The sequence below is a fragment of the Oxyura jamaicensis genome, chromosome 4 (genome assembly GCF_011077185.1).
Source record: "Oxyura jamaicensis isolate SHBP4307 breed ruddy duck chromosome 4, BPBGC_Ojam_1.0, whole genome shotgun sequence".
Taxonomy (NCBI): Eukaryota; Metazoa; Chordata; class Aves; order Anseriformes; family Anatidae; genus Oxyura; species Oxyura jamaicensis.
The window spans coordinates 53,442,469-53,452,744 of record NC_048896.1 but is presented as its reverse complement, the minus strand read 5'-3'; the positions used below and the strand labels follow the sequence as shown (position 1 = coordinate 53,452,744).

At 40.3% G+C, this 10,276-nt stretch overlaps 1 long non-coding RNA gene across 1 annotated transcript in view; it reads left to right on the top strand.

Annotated features, from left to right (window-relative positions):
* The window catches only part of LOC118165682, a 10,526-nt gene extending 912 nt beyond the window's left edge, over positions 1-9,614 (top strand). The window contains exons 2-3 of the long non-coding RNA XR_004750174.1: positions 1,644-2,434; positions 5,124-9,614. This is a non-coding gene — a long non-coding RNA (uncharacterized LOC118165682). The remainder of the gene's footprint in view (positions 1-1,643; positions 2,435-5,123) is intronic.
* Positions 9,615-10,276: the final 662 nt, after the last annotated feature.

Below are 10,276 nucleotides of genomic sequence, written 5' to 3'. Positions count from 1 at the left end.
GGGGCCGGCCCGGGCTGCACAAAAACGGTCCCTTTTGCGTAAAAAAAATAAAATATTAAACATGCACACAAAACAACAACTTTTCCCTTAATAAAAAAAAAAAAAAAAAAAAAAAAAAGGCGCTAACATCGATATGGGTTCTTAAATTAATATTTCGCTGGTGTCTACGATGCCTGAATGCCGATTATTTTGAAGTTCGGGGCTTTAAATGTCTCTTCGTTGAAGCATCTTTAAAAAAAAAAAATGAAGCGTCGGAGGGAGGGCAAGTTGGCCGTGTTTTAATGCCCTCGGTGAAGTGTTTAAACGTGCAAAAGGACCGCTCGCAGAGAGGGATCTCTACCTGTGCCAAAGCCTCGGTAGGACCAGGGCCTTAAAAAAGGCGATTATTTTATCAGCTGTTGTTTGCATCCATCAAAGTTTGCGGGTAACTTGATAAATGTTAAATAGGGAAGCATAAAGTGCTGCTAAGGCCAGACTTCGAGATAACGGCGCATTCAGTAGCTTAATTTCACAATTAGTTTGCTATATTATTGGAAGCAAATCATATTTCACTGTGCCTACACTAGTGCTCTATTTTTAGCCAGAATGTAGCTAAAAAGGAGGAACCTACCGAGACGTATTATAACACAGAATGCGAACAATTCTCTTCTTTCTCCTTTTACTCCTTTCGTGTCATACAGCTGCTTTGGAACACAGATCATTTATTAATCCGGCAGAGCTGCCTTGGGTGGCGTGGAAGCTGCAGTCCCAGGGCAGAGGAAAGTTCCCCACAAGTTCATGCAGAGCAAATCCCAGGGGTGCCAAAAGCACCCGAGCACCTCGGCTGCTCTGAGAGCTGCCGTGCTGAGCACAATTACCTTATGGCAATTTACAGGAGCGGAGTGTTTGGCTGATGGGTTGCACTTCTTTTGTCTTACTCTTCCTGCTATTCTTATGTGTTTGATTTATTTATTTTTCTTTTTTTCAGGGCAAAGGTGTAAATGAAAAAGGCATCTGAAATGCTTGGAGGCAGTCTCAGCCTTAGCGTGGCACGATTATTATTATTGCTGATGAGCAGAAAGGAGAGAAAATAAAGTTGAGGGAATATATCCAATATACCAAATGTTTGATTTATTTTTTTCCCCATTGTGTTACACCCAGAGATGGCTGCTGGAAGGATAAAGCACCCTTCCCAGCACATGCAAGATGCTCACAGATTTTCCACAAATTCAGTAGAAACCTCATTTGTTTTCTGCTTGTGGTTCACAGGAGCACTTAGCTTTTTAGTGGTTGACACTAGATCTATTTTTAGCAGCATTTTAACAGCTGTCACTAACAACTAAGATCTCATCTTGAACGGGGAAGGGAGATTATCTGTTTTATTTAAAAAATCAAACTACATAATTGTCAGATTATAAAATGCAATTTGGATCTCTATCTGACAAGAAAAAAAGGCTATCTTTTCTCATTGTGCCAATTCCATAAAAAAAAAAAAAAAAGGAAAAAAGGACCTATAGTGTGCTCGATAAGATAACACATGGAATCTGCGAGGTTTGGAAATAATGCTGTTTAAGCACATACAAATGTATATATATATACATATATATAAATATGTAGCGCGTTTTGAATTCTGCTCCAAGTGGTCCCCTTACTGCCTTCTGCAGCTGTGTCATGATGGGGGAAACGCAGAGAGTTTCAGTTGTGGTTTTCCAAGTAGGTCAAGAGGAGCAGCGTGGACACCTCCGACGAGCAATTCTCTTCCCTCGCCTTGTATTTTAGACGAGGTTAACTCATGTCAGACACGTGGCACTGCAAGCAGCAGACAGACAAGTGTAAGCCACTCTGCAGCAGATGTCATCTCTGCTCCTAAAGATAGTGGCAAATTTGCTGTGGATAATGCATTACTAAACAAGATAAGGCTGGAGCTCGGCGAGTGTCAAATCTTGCCTCCTCCCAAGCTCGGGAAAGCGAGTGAATTTGTATCAGGGGCTGCAGGGGCAGCGGTGCGGTGTACAAGCAGCCTACTGTACTGTCTCACTTAGAGGTCATGTGCCCTATTTTGAGAACTGAACCAAAGCGGATGAAGTTTTGAGTCGCTTCCAACTAAGGCAGCTGGGCATTTCCCACTGTGCTCCAGCTCCAGCCTCAGAAAGCAGGCAAGTACATGGGCAAATATCTAAGTCCTTTAACTGGTATTACGCACCGGAGATTTACGTTTTATGCCATTTGCTCCACGTGCTTTTGATTACTATAGCTGACTAGGAGTTAACATTTTGGGAAGACCGCTGCTAACTTGGGGAAATGCTGGGTGTGAGAGGACAGGGGTTACTTTCCCTGTTCAACAGGTGTGAGTTTTCTGAGAGAGGACCCTACAGCCTCCTCCAACCCACCAGTCAATGGCATCCCACCTTCTTGAGCAAAAGTCTTGAGAATGCTTTACAAGCCCTGGAAAAATGTAAGTAAATATGTTTTCTGTATGGCATGCTCATGTTCTCCCAGACATCAATATTTTATCTGTTTGGACTAATTTTGAACAGTTTTATTTTCTAATTATAGTTAAGTCTTTTAGCTGAGCAATAGAACATTTTCCCTTTTAACCTGGATTCTTTCTTTCCTTTCCTTTCTTTCTCTCTCTCTCTCTCTCTCTTTTTTTTTCTTTTCTTTTTAATGCTTCTTAATGGCCCATGTTATAACCGTGGTTGAACCACATCTAAATATAGTACAATTGCATTTCTAATGCATATTGGCTTTAGCAACCACTTGCTTGTGTAAAGGGCCAAGACATGCATTTGAAAGCACAGATTTCCAATATGTTTAAAATCACAGTTTTTATTGATGATCAGCACTGATAGTTTCATCTGGTTCAAAATGAAAACGTCTCACAAGGAACTGTATGTCTTGAATCACGGGTCCTGTTGACAATGGTAGGGTAAATGAAGCACAGATAATAACACGCAGGCAGGAATTTATCTTTTTTGTAGCTTTAACATTGCTGTATCTATTTACGTTGTTTATATTCATCTTCTAGCTTGTTTACTACCTGCACTATTGTTTGAAACTACAACCTGTAAAAAGCAGCACACTAGAAACATTGTCACTGCCATAGAACTCAGACTTAACCTCAATATTAATGAATTCCAACAATAAAAAGTAGTGGCAGCTAATTGTATCTTAATATTTATCTACTACCTACTGGCATTCGTACAGTATCAAATGGTAACTCATACCATAATCTGATTAAAATTTTGTAGTAACCATAATAGTACTGCACCTATGCCAAAAATCCAGACATTGTGTTTAGCAGCAGTAAAAATAAGAGAGCAAAGAACACCCTCCAGCACTTAATAAACATATCAAATGCAAATTGGAGGAAATTATTTAATCACTCTATAGGCTAGTTAATTTTGATGATTATTCACAGTTCTTGTAGAAATACTTACTGAGGAACAAGTTAGTACCAAAATTGTCATGACATCAAGGTCGTAAGTAGAATTTGAAACTCGCTGTATAGAGAAAATTACCTTCTTGATTAAATGAAGGTGCAGCTTTAAATTTCTGATAGCAAAAGGAGAATCCTTCTGCATTTTTTCCAGATTCTTCCAGAATCCTGAAACTACCTGCTCTCAGATGTTATGCAGTGAAGGATGGTTTGGTATTTATCTGCATGATCACGTTCACTTTGAGACTTAAAAGACATTTGTTTTCTAAATTGTTAAATAACCTTATTTCCTGGAAGAGAGATTTCTGGTGGGCCCTACCTGACACGTAGTGAAGAAGCCTGAAGAGAGGGATGCAATGAAGCTGTGTTCTAAGAAAGTATCCTGACTCTGAAGATGAAGGTCATACCAGGATTTGTCTGGCCTAGACTAAGTCTTTGGTAACCCGAAGTAATGCATTGCAAAATTTTCCCACTGTGCCCTCAGATACTCGGCCCACAAGCCAGGACAGGGTTTCAGTATGACAGAAATTTTGCCACGTTTGATGGGTAGGTCTCTGATAGTCCCAAACATAGGCAAATAAACCAAGTGATTCACCCACCCATGAGAGCAGGTATCCTTACCAACCCAGCTGCATGGCCATGGTTTATTCTCTTTTGTGCAAGTGCAATGGTCACCAGAGTGGTTTCAAAAAACAGTGCTGTCGGTGTGTCCGTGCTTGTACAATCCTGGCTCCTGTAGTACCCGATCACCGTGCAGATGTATTTCTTCCAAGTTTGGGAGAGAAGGGAAGCATTGTTCCCAAAGAGAAACAAAGAGAAACAAAGGATTTATCTGAGGTCACCTCAGGAGGCAATGACAAAGCCTGGTGCTTCCCAAATCCCAGCTCCCTGCTTTTCATCACAGGACCAGATTTCCTTTTCAGCCGCTGCCTTCCCATCCTTGCTGCATGAGCACTAATGACGTATGGTTAAAACACATTTGGTTGTTGTCTGGGGAAGGCAAACACATCGTGGTCTGTTTGAATGCATTCATTATCAAAATAAATTTAGAAAACCCACGTTGTCAGGGCTTTTTGCTGTACGGATTAGCAGCAGCCCCTGAAGATTGACATTACCTTGCCTGCTTGAGCCTGGTCAGAAGAGGCACATTCCATGAATGTGTAAGAATTTATGGCATGAATTCTTGTACATGCACATTTACATTTTGGCTTCTGCGCATGCTGTTCTTGCGCTTGCCACTTTGAACTCTGCTTTTCGTGAGTAAATCCAACAACAAAATTCAGTCCCTCATATATACATGGAAAGCAAACACAAAAGAGGCAGGAAGGGGGCCAAATTGAAGCAATTTAAAATGTTTTTCTTTATTTATTTATTTTGCATTACGTATGCAGCTCTGGCTAGACAGTTGCAAAGCAGAAATTATGTATCCCTCTCGACTTGTAAAGGAAGATCAGCCAGGACTCAAAGGAAATCTTGTTTATTTAGGAGTGGAAGTTGGTCCAGGGCAGGAATGATGGAGAGTTTAACAAACCAGTACTGCTCTTCCAGCATGTTTCAGTTTTGTTCTTTATGCGTGACTTAAAATTTGAAGAACTGAGCCAATCTGAATTAACTTGTGTTAGACAGCTGTGCATAAAACATGGCTACTTCTAAATGTAAGATTAGGTACTGATTTTTTTATCTACTTTCTTTGGTTCTCTTCCAGGCAAAGGACAGCTTCCATCATGATACTCGTCCTGCAGATGAGCTTCACTTTTCAAGTCCTGAGCATTGCTCTTTTCAGTAAGAGGAATGTATAAAAATAATGAAAGGAAGCACAGGAATATTTAAGGAACTGAGATACTGAGCTGGACTGCAGCATTTACACTAATTTTATGTAATCGTGACAATAGTGATTGTAACATGATTTATATCGTTAGGACAGAAAGGATTAGGCTTTTTTTTTTTTTTCTGGGAGTCATCAAAAATGAATAAATGAACTAGTCATTTTTATGTCAAAGCCTATATTGAAGGGTGCCTAGTTCCAAGCAGGTGCTTCCTTGTAAACCCAGTGTGGAGAGTCCCGGGTACTGTCGCTCCTTGTTGATCATCAGTGGGCGTAGATGCAGTAGATGTAAAGGTCTATGACTCACTGAGCTTTCTGAGGTGAAACCAGAAAGGAGTAGATAATTGCACCATTATGAAAAGAATTATCACAGTTTGATTACAGAAGAAAATCCTCTAATGGTGCCATGCCTCTTGGGAACTTGAATAGGCAATGGGACCAAAAGTGAGGAGTTTATGTCAAGGAATGGCAAAGTGTCCCCTTTAACTGATCCATTTTAATCAAATGTGTCAGAAAGATGATTTGCAGGACTGAAGATGCAGTGGGTCAAAATAGCCCAAGGCAATTTGCCATGCCAATTCTGATTAAAATAAAGAAGAAGACAGATCTGAGAGAGAAAGTGACACAGGCAAGACATTTCTGAATCCACAAATTACTGGAATACTTCCTAAAAGATATTATGTGACCTCCTGTCTTCTTACATATGAAAAAGATACTGAGTTCAAAATTACCCCATCTAGTTTGATAATCTGTAAAATGAAAATTGAGAAGGAGGGCTTACAGGTAATTCAGGTATTGATTGATATGAGAACTTAAGTACTTAGAGCGGTATGGAGAAGGCATTTCCTTTTAAGGGATACTAAAAATTCATTTGGTGTTAAATAACCCAGAAAACATGTATATAAAATGTAGTAAGTATTTGGGTAATTGAGAATTAAAAGCAGCTGTGGTATAAAACAATGGCCATCTATGACGTTTATAAAGTGCATGAAACTTGGCAGGATGGGTTTCATGCCAGTAATGACATTATAAGGTGACTACAATATAGGCTGTAGAGGTAAAATGGAGAAGGCAATGGATGCAGCAATGGAGAACAATGGTATCTCCTCGTTGACAGCAGTAAGGTGCAGAGGGACACTCATCCACCCATCTCAGCTGTATCAGACTTGAATTACGCAAATGAAAGCATGTCATTTTCTCTTTCCATTTCAGTCTTCATGGAGGATTTAGTGATGCTATCTACTGAGTAAGGTGGGCAGCAGTACTTGGGGAGGCACTGCAAGTCTTTGGGAAATGGACCAATGAAATAGGGGACATGGAGCACTCCCTCAGGAGAGAGAAACTGTTTTTTTTTTTTTTTTTTTTTAAATAGAGTTTGGTATGGGGGGACCCAGCATCCCGGCCGGGAGAGCAGGGCGATGTCTGTGGTCTCCAGCTGGCTCCTCTCCCTGTGAGGCCTCTTCATCTGCAGCAGGTAGAGAGTCAATGGTGAGACACAGTTCTAGGGAGGCAGAGGGCTGAGAACAGTAGTAGTGTCTAAGTAGGATAGAAATGGAACTGGAGAAAAAAGGCAGCAGAAATGCATTTCATTTGAAGCATCTCCTTCAATTTCCCCTTAGCTAGTTTGGGTTCTTGAATTCAGAGGTATGGTTTGGTGGGCAGAGACTGTTAGAACTCTTTGAATTTTGCCTTAGAAATTGTTACGGGGGGCAATCATTCACAACTCTGATACTGAAATATATTTCAATGAAGTTGGGAAAGGGCTGGCAAAGATGGATTGATCCCCATATGGAAAGGTGGTGTGATATGGTACACATGAAGAGAGAGGAAGGTGTTTCTTGTCAGGTGTCTTCATAGCCAGGATTGAGGCCCTCCCAAATTATGTCCCAGTGACCTTGTTAAGAAATAAGACATAACACTCTTGTTGTGGACCATTCAAGAGAGCTGTTCAGAGAAACCTTTGTTTGAAGTGACAGATAAAACAGTCTGTCAAAACCAGATAAATGTATCTCCTCCATCCTCCTTTTCCTCTGCTTCCCCAGCTCCCTGCACCTCTGTGAAATCTAAAAGGAAGAGGGAGGCTGCAGACACACATGTTACAAATCTTATCCAAAGATCATCTGTAAATGACAGTGTATGCCTTCAAGTGTGTTCAGTGGTTATTCCTTGTTCGATGCAGCAGTGGCCACATAATTATGTTGCTTCAGGGCTTGCTAGAATGTAATATTAAATCTGATTCCAGTTATTGCTGTGCATCCCTGCTATTTTTACTTGTTGGATTTAAAGTTAATAATACTTTGACATTATCCTTGGTTCAGGTGAATGGATATCTTCTTTTCAGAGACAACAGGTTTTCCATGAGAGAAAAAACAGGAGATTTGTCCCATAGCTAATGCCTATATATTGAAATGAGCACTGTTCAAAGTGTTGCACATCACAGGAAAAAGCTTAATATCACAAAGGCATCGATAAATCAATCAAAGACACACTGGAAGTTACTGTACAGCAACAGTTCAGGGTCACAGAACACCTCAGTTTGTGCACAGATCCCATTGGGGTGCCTCATGCTGTCAGGACTGTAGACACATCTGGAAACAAGAAGCTTCATTTTATTAGGATGGTAATGAAATGAAGGAACACTCTGCAAGTGTGAAACTGAGCAGGCTGACAGGCTTTTGGTTGGACTTGAAGTTTTAACAAAGCATTAGGTAAATCCCACAGCTCTGATGATTTTGGGGTGCATTATGAGGACAGGCAGTGACCCATAAAAATGTGTGGCCCAGAGAACTGGAATATACCACTTTTGTGACTTTTCCCCTCAACATCGGTGTTAGTCCATTGACACCATAATTTCCATGTGTGATGGGTAGTGGTATGGATAGTGGCATTGTTGGTACCCAGCTGTGATTTGGGATGATGTACTTTGGGGTCTCTCACTGTTTACCTGCAGAGACCAACAAGTGATTTTGTGATCAGTGACATGACAGCTAAGCCCTGTCATCTAGAGAAATGCAGCCAAAAGCCACGGCCTCAGGAGGAGAGCTACCACAGGCTTAGCTTCTCACTAAACACCAAGTGATTAGGCAGCATCTCTGGCATGGTGTGCATGAGCTTCACTCACCCTTCAGGTTGCCAGCAGCTCTGGGCCTTTTGTTGCAGATGGGCAGGATTTCCTGCCTGGTGCAGGGGATTTCTGCTGAGGAAACTCTCAGGCAGACGATGTGCATGCATCTTCTTTGGAAATGTCCCCTGATGTGAGCTTCTCAAGTCTGAACAGCCACAGAGATTACTCTGTCCCAGTGCTTGGCAGGCTTTCCTTGTGGTTTTCTGCTTTGTCTTTAACAACACGGTCAACTGAAGCTGCATGGCCCTTGCAAGCCGTGTGTAAATATATATTCTTTGTGCACAGCTGGATTATAGCCACTGTAAAAGCAAGTAAAACAAGTTGGAGTACATACATCACAGATATGTGTATTAACTTATTTTACAGGTATGTTAACTCAGGAGGTACCATACTTTTGGTCCCTCACCTAGTTTCTGGAGATAGGTTAGCTGCCCTGCACTGCTCGTTATCATGCAGTGCACACATGCAAAGTTTGTTATCTTCCTTGTAAAGATAGTCTGTAAAGACCAAGAAGAGAAGAAAAATTGGGCAAACTTCTGTCAGTTGCAGCGTAAGGGAGGAAACATTTTTAAGCCAACTGGTAATATAGATGGAAGAGCTAACCTGAGGCTGGGTAATGCATGCTGTTTCTAAAATCAAGACAAAGTTCCCCAAAATAAGCCAAACAAGCACGTAGAAATCATCTGGGTTTTCCCACAGCTTTGAGACTTGAAACTGATGTAGGTGAATAGGGGAAATAAGTTGGCCGAGGAGATAAATAGCGACTTGGTAAGAGCTTCAGATTGCAAGAAAGAGGCATCTCACAAAATTCAAAACCCAATATCCTGAAGATATATATTGACTGAAAGACACTAATTTTTTAGGGTTGTATGGCTGATCAGCAAGCACACAACCACACATACATAGCCAAGCAGAAGATAAACATCCAAACTTGGCTAGATGCTTACTTCACTCTCTCTATATATGTACAATTTCTTGATAAGTTTATGTAATACTGTGAACCCATAGAAATAAATATGGGGACAGAACAGACAGCGAGATTAACAACAACAACAAAAAATTACTTTGGGTCCAGTATTACATCAGGTGTGGTAGTACTTTGGTATATTGTAGGATAGATTAATAGTATAAAAATATTATGTGGATTATTAATAAATTTTACTGTTCTGCTACTGACTTTAGCTTTTATTTTGTTGAACATCATTCCATGTTTTATAAAGGCTTAGTAAATCTGTATGTATACAATACTAAATGTTATGTATATATACAATACTAAATGCTGTTTTTAATAGTTTGAGCAATACATTTACTCAGTGTACCCTCTTAAAAAAAGTATTTGTTTATTTGAGAGACAACGTCAATAGCATGTGGCAGATTATTTTAATAAAACAAAGTGAGATAGATATCTTGAGAGCAAGATTAAATATCTTTAAGAAGGTGCTTGTATCCTAACCATTTGTGTGTGATTTTAAATTTTGAAGAGGTGAGATAAATAAATGAGGATCACTGACCACGATTCCCTGGTTCACTTGGGTTTGGGAAGGAAAGACTGCCTGAAATATGTATGATGAGGCTGGATTCTTCATAAGATAAGGTAGAAGAGATTAGTCAGTGAGCCCAAGAAAACAGTCTTTATGAAGGAGACAACCAAGACGCTGCAGGTGATGTAAACAGATTATATTTCTTGGAGATTAAAGTGAGCTTTTTGACATCTGAGAGACCCTAATAAAAACTGGACTGTGCTTACTGTTGTCTGTGGATGATATTGGTTACTCAGCTGTTTACTTGTAAAAGGAATTCTTAGTGGTCAAATGATGTGGTTTTAGGAAAGGGAATGACCTCTGCAGGAGGGGGATGAGTACACTTATAAATCATACCAAATGTGATTGAAAGTCTCCCACAGGCAAGA